The sequence below is a fragment of the Glycine max genome, chromosome 15 (assembly GCF_000004515.6).
Source record: "Glycine max cultivar Williams 82 chromosome 15, Glycine_max_v4.0, whole genome shotgun sequence".
NCBI lineage: Eukaryota > Viridiplantae > Streptophyta > Magnoliopsida > Fabales > Fabaceae > Glycine > Glycine max.
This window is the reverse complement of record NC_038251.2, coordinates 12,070,742-12,081,790: the sequence shown is the minus strand read 5'-3', so window position 1 is coordinate 12,081,790 and position 11,049 is coordinate 12,070,742.

Genomic DNA, 11,049 nt, shown 5'->3' with positions numbered 1-11,049 from the left:
ATAGTATACATACTAATAGCGTAAAGAATTGTCATTTAGTCACAAATTGTATAGTGAGTGTTTTTTTTTTTTTTTTACTTTAACAATAATCATCTAAAAAGTTATATTTATTATTGTTTATTCTAGGAGGACAAAGTATCCCTCAAGTGCTTCACTTTGCTCTCCCCACCTTAACCATGAAACTTGAGGTGTAGCATGGAACTCATTTTTATTTATATAAAGTGTTTTCCAACAATTCTTTATATGTGTCATCATAACATTGATTCTTAGGAGGCACGCATCTATAAATGTATAATCTTATGAGATCCTTAAATGGTACAACTGTATTGTTATGCGTCTTTAACATGTTAAAGACATAATGTATCACTTAATTTATTGATGGACTCATCCATAAGTCAATTAATCTTTAAGGATGAGTCAATCATGTCTCTAGGGACCTGTCTTAATTGGACAATTCAATTATAATTTCTAATTAATTGATAATGCATAGAAATTAATTTAAAAAAAATTAAGAATAGATAATAAATGAAATAACATTCTAAATTATTTTTCCACAATTATTTAGTTACAGATTATATTTAAAAAATTTATTAATTTTTATAATAAATTATCTTAAAATTTATACTAAAAAATCTGACTAGGTAATAGTATAAAAACTTCTGCATCAAGAGAACATGTCTATTAAACTCAAAAATCAAATGCGTGTATATATATATATATATATAAGTATTGAAGAAATCAATTGGAAAATTTAAAATAAGGATGTAAATTATATGAGATTCAAATAATAGAACTGGAAAACACACAACGTGAGTTGCCAGGTAGTGTACTTGTACTTGAGTGGGAGACGCCAACTTTGGCTTCATGCAAGGTCCTCTTCCATTATTGCATTAGCAGAATAAGGTTTAACTCTTATCATGGCATGTGGTTAATTTGGACAGAAAGCTCAGTGTTGCAGTGTTGTCTTTTGGTTTTTTCCGCGAGATGACTCCGCACACACGAATAATAATTTGTTTCAGAAAATGACCCATGGAATTGTCAAATATTATTTTAGTCCTTATAGGATTCGCATGTCTTGTGCTTATGTGGAACTTTTCATGTTGGCCCCACCTTTTCACTATTCTGCCATAATGAGAGTTACTCATCTACAGCTTTTTGCTTTCCCCACCTGTCTTGGCACGTAGCTCAAATAACGTGCTTTCTTTGGCATGTCCATTTTCATAACTCATAACAAATCTGATACGTTGAGATTTTTGCTCTGAGCTTCATCTTTCACTAAAATAGTTGCGCCACGACGTACCTTCTGTTGATAAATTTAATAGTGTGACATTGGCACATGCACTTATCATCAAACTAAGCCACTTTTATTTTTTTTAAGTCTCCTAAAATTAATTTTAAATGAATGAATACAATTAATTAAGATGTGTATTTTTGTTGAAATTGTGATACTTAATGTTAACATAAAACGTGAACTTTATATTTTTTTATATAAATCACATGTATTTTTAAGACAATTTTATTTGAGTTGAATAAAGTTATGATAAATAATAAAATTTTTGTTTTAAATATTTAACATAACTGTATATTTATGGTTCAGAGTGAACTTTATACTTATATATAAGGAGATGAACAATTTTGTATGAAAAGGGTTATGTCTTATTAATATGTGATATGAAACTTTCACCAAGAGAGGAAAAAAGAAAAGGGCATAGGCTAGTTGTGCAATTATGACAAATGAGATTGGGACTTTCTACTATTGGCAGAACTTTGAATTTCTTCTTTATATAGAAATTGAACAGAGAAGTTAAGATTGTCTCTCTCTATTTATTAATTTTCTTTTTCATACACAGCAACTAAGCAAATCTTACCATTGCCATGAAGGATACAGTTGGTTGATCAATAGAGATGCAAATAAGCTGTACGAAGCCAGGTAACAACATTGAATTGCAAATTAAAGAATTAATGCTTGAACTCTAGGAACGGAAGATGTCAATAATTTTAGCTAATATTCGTTTCAGATTAATCAATGTTTGGAAAAATCTTGTATGTTTCTCTTATATATATCCCTTAGGAACTAAGTATCCTTGGAACTAAATTGTACCCATTATATCATTATCACAGAAAAACATCATCACACACAGGAATTGAAGGACAACAATCATACAAAAAAAACTAGTTAGCTTTAATATTTTATCATATCGTTCTCTGCAAAAAAAAAATGGAAATAAAAATAAGCAAATTGATTTGGCCACTAGTGGGGGAGGATTTTCGTACCTAAATTAGAAGAATTCACGTGTAGCATTAACACCCAATCTACAGGTTAACGAGGACTTTAATTTGGTGCATTAAATACTAATTTATTGAGATATATAGCAATTGGTTCGATCAGGTGCTGTGTTGTTCAAACACTGCCCCACATGAGCAAGGGCAACCATATTGAAAAGCGACATCACCTCTATGTATGTATTTTGAATTGCCTATACCTTTTGGTGCGGTCTAAAAAGTCGTCAGGAATAATAGTATACAGTTAGTTGTAGGGAATGTAAATTTTGAACGTGAAAAGTCTTGAATTTTGCTATGTTTCTTATAGGAATTAATTATCTGCTTTAGCTAGCTATCCTCTCTTTCCCCATTTGTCTTTATTTTGTTTTGGTTTTATTGTTCGTCACTTTCATTGAAGATTTCAACATTAATAAATAGGTAGGCTTAAAAAGTCGGGTTCCTATAGTAAAGATGCCCGTTATAAAGTTGTGGGACAGACAGAAGTTGATGTTGTTGTTGAGAGAATGAGAGGTGTGGATTCTGTTCTGAAGACTAACCAAGAGAAAGGAACAACGTATGGTTCGCCCACAATTCTCTACATTCTTCACGTCTTAGAGCATTTTCAAGTGTCATGTTGAGATATTTACATTAAGCTTCTATTGGTTATGACTAAAAAAATACTTTCTTGCAATTTAAAGGACATTTAAAAAGAGTCATTTGGTTATTTAAAATTATACTTGTTCTGACTTAATTTAAAGTTGTAGGTATAGTTATCATTCTTGTAGCTGAGGGTTGAGAATAGGAATTGTTTATAAATAATCATGGGTCTCGACTTTTAAACGATGAGTAACTTCGTGGTTATCGAAACAAGTCTTACAGTCAAGACTAGCATCAATATTATGACTTCAAATCCACACGTATCATTAGGGTACCTGTATCCAAAGCATCGTTTGCTTAGGTGGCTGATTAACCATCACGATTTTGTATTTAGTAAAATGTGTCTAACTGGATTGAAAATAGAGAATGTTTATAAATAACTATGACCTTGACTTTTAAGCGATGAAAATTTTTGTAATTGTCAAAGCAATATCATTAAAGTAAAATGTGTATGTGTTATTTAACTATGTTGTGATATTATAAAGCCAATTGACAAAAGGATAAAAAAAAATCAAAATGAATATAAACTTAAACTCATTGCAATTTCATTTTTTATTCTTTCAATAATCTCCCTTTTACTTTTTTATATTGCATCACTTATTACATTTATCACTTTATATTTCTTTCTTTATAGCTATTTCTCTCTTTTCTCCACCCAATACCATAGGATTACAAATTTCCAATGCATATTAGTTAACCGTACTTGATCTCTCTCGATCTTCTTCTCCTAAAAATATAATTTATATAATTAAAATTATTTATGTACTATAATTTTTCTTATATAAAACAAATATTTATCCTATTAATCTTTTTTATTTTAAAAATAATAAAATATTAAAGTTGTTCATATATTATGAGTTAAAACACTATTCATGAATTAACTTTATTTATTTTTTATTAATTTTAATTATAATATAATTTAAAAGTATTTATTTATTATAAATTTTATTTAAGAGATGAACTAACAGGTTAATAGAATAACATCATTACTTAACGGATTTTAATTTTAACTAATGATAAATACTAAAATTAAACATAAAAAATTTCAGGTTATAAAAATTAAAATCAAATAGAAGAATAAAAATATAAAAAATATATTTAAATTTTTTATTCATATAGGAACAAATTTTTCAAATTGGATAAAATAGAAAAATAAAAACTTTATTTTAATCTTTCTCTCAAAGAAATGGAGTTTGTTAAGATTGACATCTTTCTATTTAGAACAAATTCCAACGATATTTCATGTAATAACATATAATTTTAATTTCTTTTCTTCTAAAAACTTCTTTTTTAAGTTTGAAAATATTAAAATTCCTAAATGTAACCCCTACCGAAAGCACGGTGGTAGCCAAAGCAAGCAAACACATGTCTTGCACGGTGTCAAAGTTTTTTGGACCGTTTGATTTTTGTTTTGTTTTTAAGTTAATGTTTAAGAATTTTTTTTCTTTATTCCTTGTTTTCTTTATTTTCCAAATATACCCTTCCCTCTCTCATCTTCTCTGATTTCCATGGCAAGCCACTGTGTGACCGGCTCGCCGGCATCATTTTCGGAGAACCAACAAGTCCAGAACATAATACATAATCTTAACTACAAAAAGAAAATTACTTCCTATTTAGATCAACGATTCAGATCTAGAATTCACTCAGATCTGAGCAGGGAGTGAAATTGGTGGCGCTTCCAGCCTCATCGTGGTGGCGCACAAAGATCTGTCCAACAAATGCCTCCAATCGTGGAGGTGGTGTTTGGTTTCTTTACAGTGAGAGGCTAAGAGAGGGAGAGAGAGATAGAACACCTGCGACGGAAGTGGAGGAGGATAGAGGGAAAGAGTGAAGAAAAGAGGGGTAAATCTGGTAAAGAAACAAAAAAGGAGAATAATAAGATTGAAAAGAAAGAAAAATTCTGAACCACTTATTAAAATCAAACAATTCTAATGGTTAATTGACGTTCTGAAAGTAATAATTTAAAAAATAGGAAATGTTATTATAATTTGCTCTTTTATTTAAGATGAATTAGGGAGCAATCGACAACATGGTTATGGATTTATGATTTTTTTTTATTAATTGTAAATTTAGTTGTTCTATTTATTTAAGCTCATTAAGTTCATCTTCATATAATTTAATTCAGCAATTGAGTCTCTCATTTTTTATTTTTTTTTACAATTCAATAATTTTAGTCTCTTATCCCGAATTTAAACAAATTGTTTAGATTGACTGTCACATATTTAATTTTTATTGAACGTTGATCGCCTACATATCGTGCTTAAATTTGGTACACCTAGTTAACATTCTATAGAAATAAGACACATTACCATCAATGTAAGCAATTTGTTGTCAGCATCCAATCTTAGAGTGACATACTAAAATAACATGATTACAACAAAATAAAATGAAGGATTAAGACACTGACTCAACTGAATTAGATTATACGAAACCAAATTTGTGAGTTGAGATAAATAAGAAATTAAATTTGCAATTAAACTTTTTTTAAGGGAAATTATGAATTTATGATTGATGTAAAGAATTATGTAGTTTTTTTTCTTTTTTTTTTTGAAAATCTCCATTTATATATTATCATGTAAAAATTATTAATGGTATGGATTATTTATAATAATAGAAATTTTTTAGAAATTAAATTTTAAAATAATAATTTAAGGACCAAAAATTTAAAATTTTTATAATTTAAAGATTAAAAATTTAATTAACCCATAAAAAATTTACTGCATGTGATGAGTGTATACACATATCTTTCATTAGCAAATATAATGCCAAGTGACGACATTTCTACCTACCGATGAGTATATTAAAAAAATTATCATATGAAAAAATCAAGATAAAAAATGTACGGCCTATGAATTTATGAAGGAAAATAAAATAAATACATTTTTAAAAAAAAAGGTTTTTCATATAAATTAATGGGAACATATTTTGTTCTATATTCCTTTTAATTTCCATGTATTAAGAAGTAAATTTTATTTATGTATATTGATTTTTATTTTAGAGATAATAAATTATGCACATATAGAAAACGTAAATTAATTTTATTTTATCATCTAATTATAAATTATTATATTTAATAAATTTTTAATTTTATAATAATTTTAAATAGCATACCAACAATGTTTTTTTATTAGTTAAGAGTATCTTCAGTTAAAAAAAATATATTTTTCAGTCGTAAAATTAACTTAAACACTTATTTTAGTAACCTTAATATTAGAGTTTTTTTTTTTTGTGTGTGTTAAGTGCTTAACTTCAAATCTAAATGGCCAATGTCATGAGAATGTGGTAAACCCTTAGAAGAAAAATGGGATTATGCTCTAAATAAAAGTGACAAAGTACCTCCATAAAGGCTTTAGGGAATGTCATTCAGCATTGTAAGTTTGGCAAACCCCTATCAAGCTTCTTGACTAAGATTCTTTCCACCCTATAATTCTTATGGCAATGTAAAACATTTACCATAAAATTGCTATTAGAATATATAATTGATCCAAAAGGGGGTGAATCAGATCCTCTTGAATATTAAAAATTAACCCGCTAAATTTTTCAAAACCTTCAAACTCCTTTTTGAAATTAATGGAAATCTTCTTGTCAATTGACTAGCTAGGTTGAAATGATGTAGTCTTCTCAAGCATTTTTATATTGATTCATTCTCTAACATTGAGAGTTACATCTGGTCTTTAATCAAACTTGATTGAGATTTTCACTAATTCAAATGTTTTACAAGCACATAACTAAAAACAAAGAATTACACATAAAACCCTGTACACACACTTCAAGTTCTTAAACCCTACAAGAAACTTGAGAACCTTTGTAGAACCCTACCACAAGATCCCCTTGACATACCCTATCTCAAGATTACAATACTGACAGATTCAATATAAAGATTAAGGAAAGATATACCTAATTGTGATTAATTCAGAAAATGAAGAATGCTCTTGTAAACATGGTGATGATGATGACTTCCATTGATCTTAGAAAAGGATACTAAGATTTTAGCTCAAGATCTTGTTGAATGATGAGAAATGATGAATCTTGAAAACTTTCTATGCATTTCCTAAAACTCTTTCTCTCTTTTAAAGTTCTTTGTAAATTGATGTCATGAAAACGAAAAATGTAATTAAGACTTCTTATATACATGTTTTTATTTTATTCGATCAACATTGGTTTTAATCAATTATTTTGTTCAAGACCCTGTCTGGGTTACACTAGAACAATATAATGGATTAATTTTGGCTTTAATCGATTATTACAAAAGCTTGTGATTTTCCCCGCTTCAATTAATCGATTAATGCTAATTTTAATCGATTAATGCTAATTTTAATCAATTAATATAGAAACCTTGTATTTCTAAATTCCATAGCAGAGTGATTTATTCAATTAATGTTAGTTTGTTTTAATCGAATAATTCGTGCTGAGTTTCTTTTCTAAAAGGTAAGACCATTTTAATCTATTATTGACTTATCCTAATCCATTTAAACAGAAAAAACTTGATTCACATTTGTGACTGATGGTTTGTAGTCTTCATTGAACATTTAAGAGGAAGATAACAATTGTGAGCGAAGTGACCATATCAGCCACATGTCACACAGAATGTAAGACCTTCATATTCAACTTTCTTGCCCCATGTTATTTTCACATAGATTCAAGGGTCCATTTTCATCTTTCAATGTGTTCCCTGTCAACTTCCATTGATCTTTTTACTGTTGAAGCCATTATTAACATGAAGCTTTCATCATAATACACAAGGTTCAGGATGGGGAACCTAACCTAAACCAAAGTTGGTTCTACGTTGGCACTTGGTGAGACAAAATGTGGAGTATAACGAGTCATTTCTAAATATCGATTGAACATTATTCAAGGGTCTTTTGTGATCACATTGTCTATGTCCACAAGTAATTCAAACTTGAAAATAGATAGTTTAATGAGAACTCACTTATTAACAGTGGAGAGATGGATAGTAAGTTACTCTAATTTAGTTTTAGTATAAATTCATATTTCAAAATTAATTATTTTCAATATAAATGTACATTTTATTTACTTTTATATAAATATATGTTTTAAAATTATTTATTTTTAATTTGATTTGTTTTTTCTTCTTTTTATAAAATCTATTATTTTAACAAATATCCATAAATATTCATAAATACTCGTAGATGCTCATAAAATTCATAGATACTCTATTTACAAATATATGTGTAGATATGAACGAGATAACTAGAGCTACTACTCATATTTGTCTCACTCCATTAGCATCCCTAATTCTTTTACTTTTCTAGAGAAAATAATACCTTCCATATTCCATAACATCCTTTAAACATTTATTTTATATGATATACAAATTAAAATACTAGTTAAAAAATAAAGTCATATAAGGTAGTTACAATCTTTAAATTTATATAAAAGTAATAAAATAATTATTAAATTTTATCAAATATATTTGATCCTTTTTTCGAAAGGAAAGTTTGAATTTATTAAGTAATAACAAATTAAAAATCCGCTTAGTTGTTTCATAAAGAAATTAAAAATCTTGATTATTTAATAGGGTACAATAACACTTATTGAGAAGAAAGGTTAAACATTGAGTATGTAAATTTTTTTACACAATCATCTATGATAAGCTCGTTGATTTTAAAATAATTCAAATAGTAATTTATGATTGAATAATATTATAAAACTGTTTTATTGCATGAACATTGAAGTTTTACTTATTTACAAAAATAAAAATATAACTACATTAAAATGTTTTTTTTAATATTATCCTTTTATAGTACAATAATTAATAATAAGATATAAAATGTTTGGAATCCCTCTAAAATTTGAAAATATTAATTTTGTTCTCATAAAAAAAATGTACTAATTTGGGTCTTGTAAAAATAAAACATATTTTTTTGTCATCAATGATGACTCCGTTAGACGGTAATCTGATGTGACTAACAAACTTAAATATATAATTTAATTACAAATGAATCAAATAATTTGTAATGGTTAAAACCTCCAAAATGAATCAAATAATTTCTGGTGGCTAAATATTCCCAAAATTTGCAATTTTTCATCATTTTTCTGGGTGATTTTCTCATAATTACTTATGAGATTAGGTGGGGAGATGAAACAATAGTGGGTTTTGGCATATTCTTAGTGTGCTTGAAAAGGTGGAAAGAAAGTGATTAAGTCTTTAAGCCATATCAAGGAATCATTTAGTGAAGTTATCATTAAAGATCAATAAAAAATATACTTTTATTTTTACAAGGATCAAATTAATACAATTTTTTTATAAGGACGAAATTAATACTTTTTAAAATTTATAGGGACCCAAGCATATTTTATTCTTAATAATATTCTAATTTTGATTATGTAAATTACAAAATTATGGAAATGGTTTAAATTAATATTAAATTATTTTATAATGTATCTACAAAAACAATTAAGAAAAGAAAAGTAAAATTTAATCATTAATAAAAGTTGTAATGGATGTTTATATAATTATCTTATCTTATTTTATTTTATTTACATATTAATCAATCCCAGTGAAAAATAATATATTTTACATGATTTTTAGGGCACATGTTGAATTGTATTAGTGCACTCCTTTAATTTTTTTTCTTTAATGATATTAGTACAAAGTAATATTTATCAAAAATAGTAATTAATTTTTGTCAGAAAATGTAAAAATTAAAATTCAAATCTTATATTAGTTGATTAAAAGACATAAATTATTACTATTTACTACTTATGTTCATCATTGTCGATTGCCAATTTTAATTACAAGGGACTTTACATTGTTATATTTATATTAAAACTAATGAGAATTAAGTTTACGGAAAGGGATTAGTTTCTCACGATGAAACAAATTAATGTTTGAATCCCCTTTAGGAGAAGGGTCCACATTTATTATCCAATCTTCAAAAAAGAAAACATGTGGAAAACAAAAAAAAATCTATATTAAATATCAAATATGAATTAATATATATTAATTAAAACAAAAACTACAATAAACAAATATAATAAAATTAATGCAATATTTGGAGGAATAGTTCTCCGCATTACCTTAAGTCCTTAACTAGTGAGTTAAATTATAGTATTAAATAATATATAGTATAAGCTTGATCTTTAATATTGCCAAATTTGGTATGCGTTAATAGCAATATTAATTAGATATATATTGACAAGTTGAATTAAAATAGTTTTTTTGGGTACATGAATTAAAATAGTTAATATAGTACTAATAAATAAAAATTGTTTCCCATACCAATTTCTTTTTCAAGTCATTCCACCAACCTTTTATTCAACCTAATAAAACTACAAACCAAAACTCCAATCTCTAGCGGAAAAAAAAGGTGTGATGTGAGAGGAATTTTTTGATAGACACAAACTCAATACATCATTTTTAAGCGCAATCAATTATAATTTTATAACTAATAAAATAAACCAGGTTTTGTCAATTAAAAAAAGGTTTGATATTCTTTCCCTTTTTTGGTTATGTTGCTTTTGATTTTTTGTTAAATCACAGTACCATTATCTTCTTCCTGGTTCTTAGATATCCTAATTTCTTTTAACCTAAAATTCATTAACAAACCAAATAAAAAGAAAAGAAAAATTGGATGAAATGAATAAATTCAAGTACATTCGAATTCAATAACATTTTTTTGTCCAAGGGAGAAAGATAAGACGAACATCATCAGACGCTCGGGAGGATTAATTTTGATCAAATTAGCCTTTTAAGCATAGTTTTCTCTTCATAATTTTTTTTCCTCCTCTGCATCATTTTTTCTTCATACGTCAAAATATTGGAATCTACTATAAGCTCATCAAAATTATATTTAACATTATTATTTGGCTATTGTAGCTTTGATTAATATAATTAGGATCTAAGAGTCAATAGTGGTATTACGAGTTAGCAAAATATCAGAAAGAAAATAATGAAAAAATGAAAAGAATATCAATTTTTTTATTGACAACTTAATTTTTATTTATTTTATTTTATTAATTATAAAAATTTAATTTATTGTACCTAAAATAACATGTTAGGTTTATATGTACCCAAGAGTTTTGTGATCCTCTATTCTAAGTCATTACGTTTACATAGTATGATTCACACATAAGCACTTATACTAATTTTGACTAAAATTGCAAAAT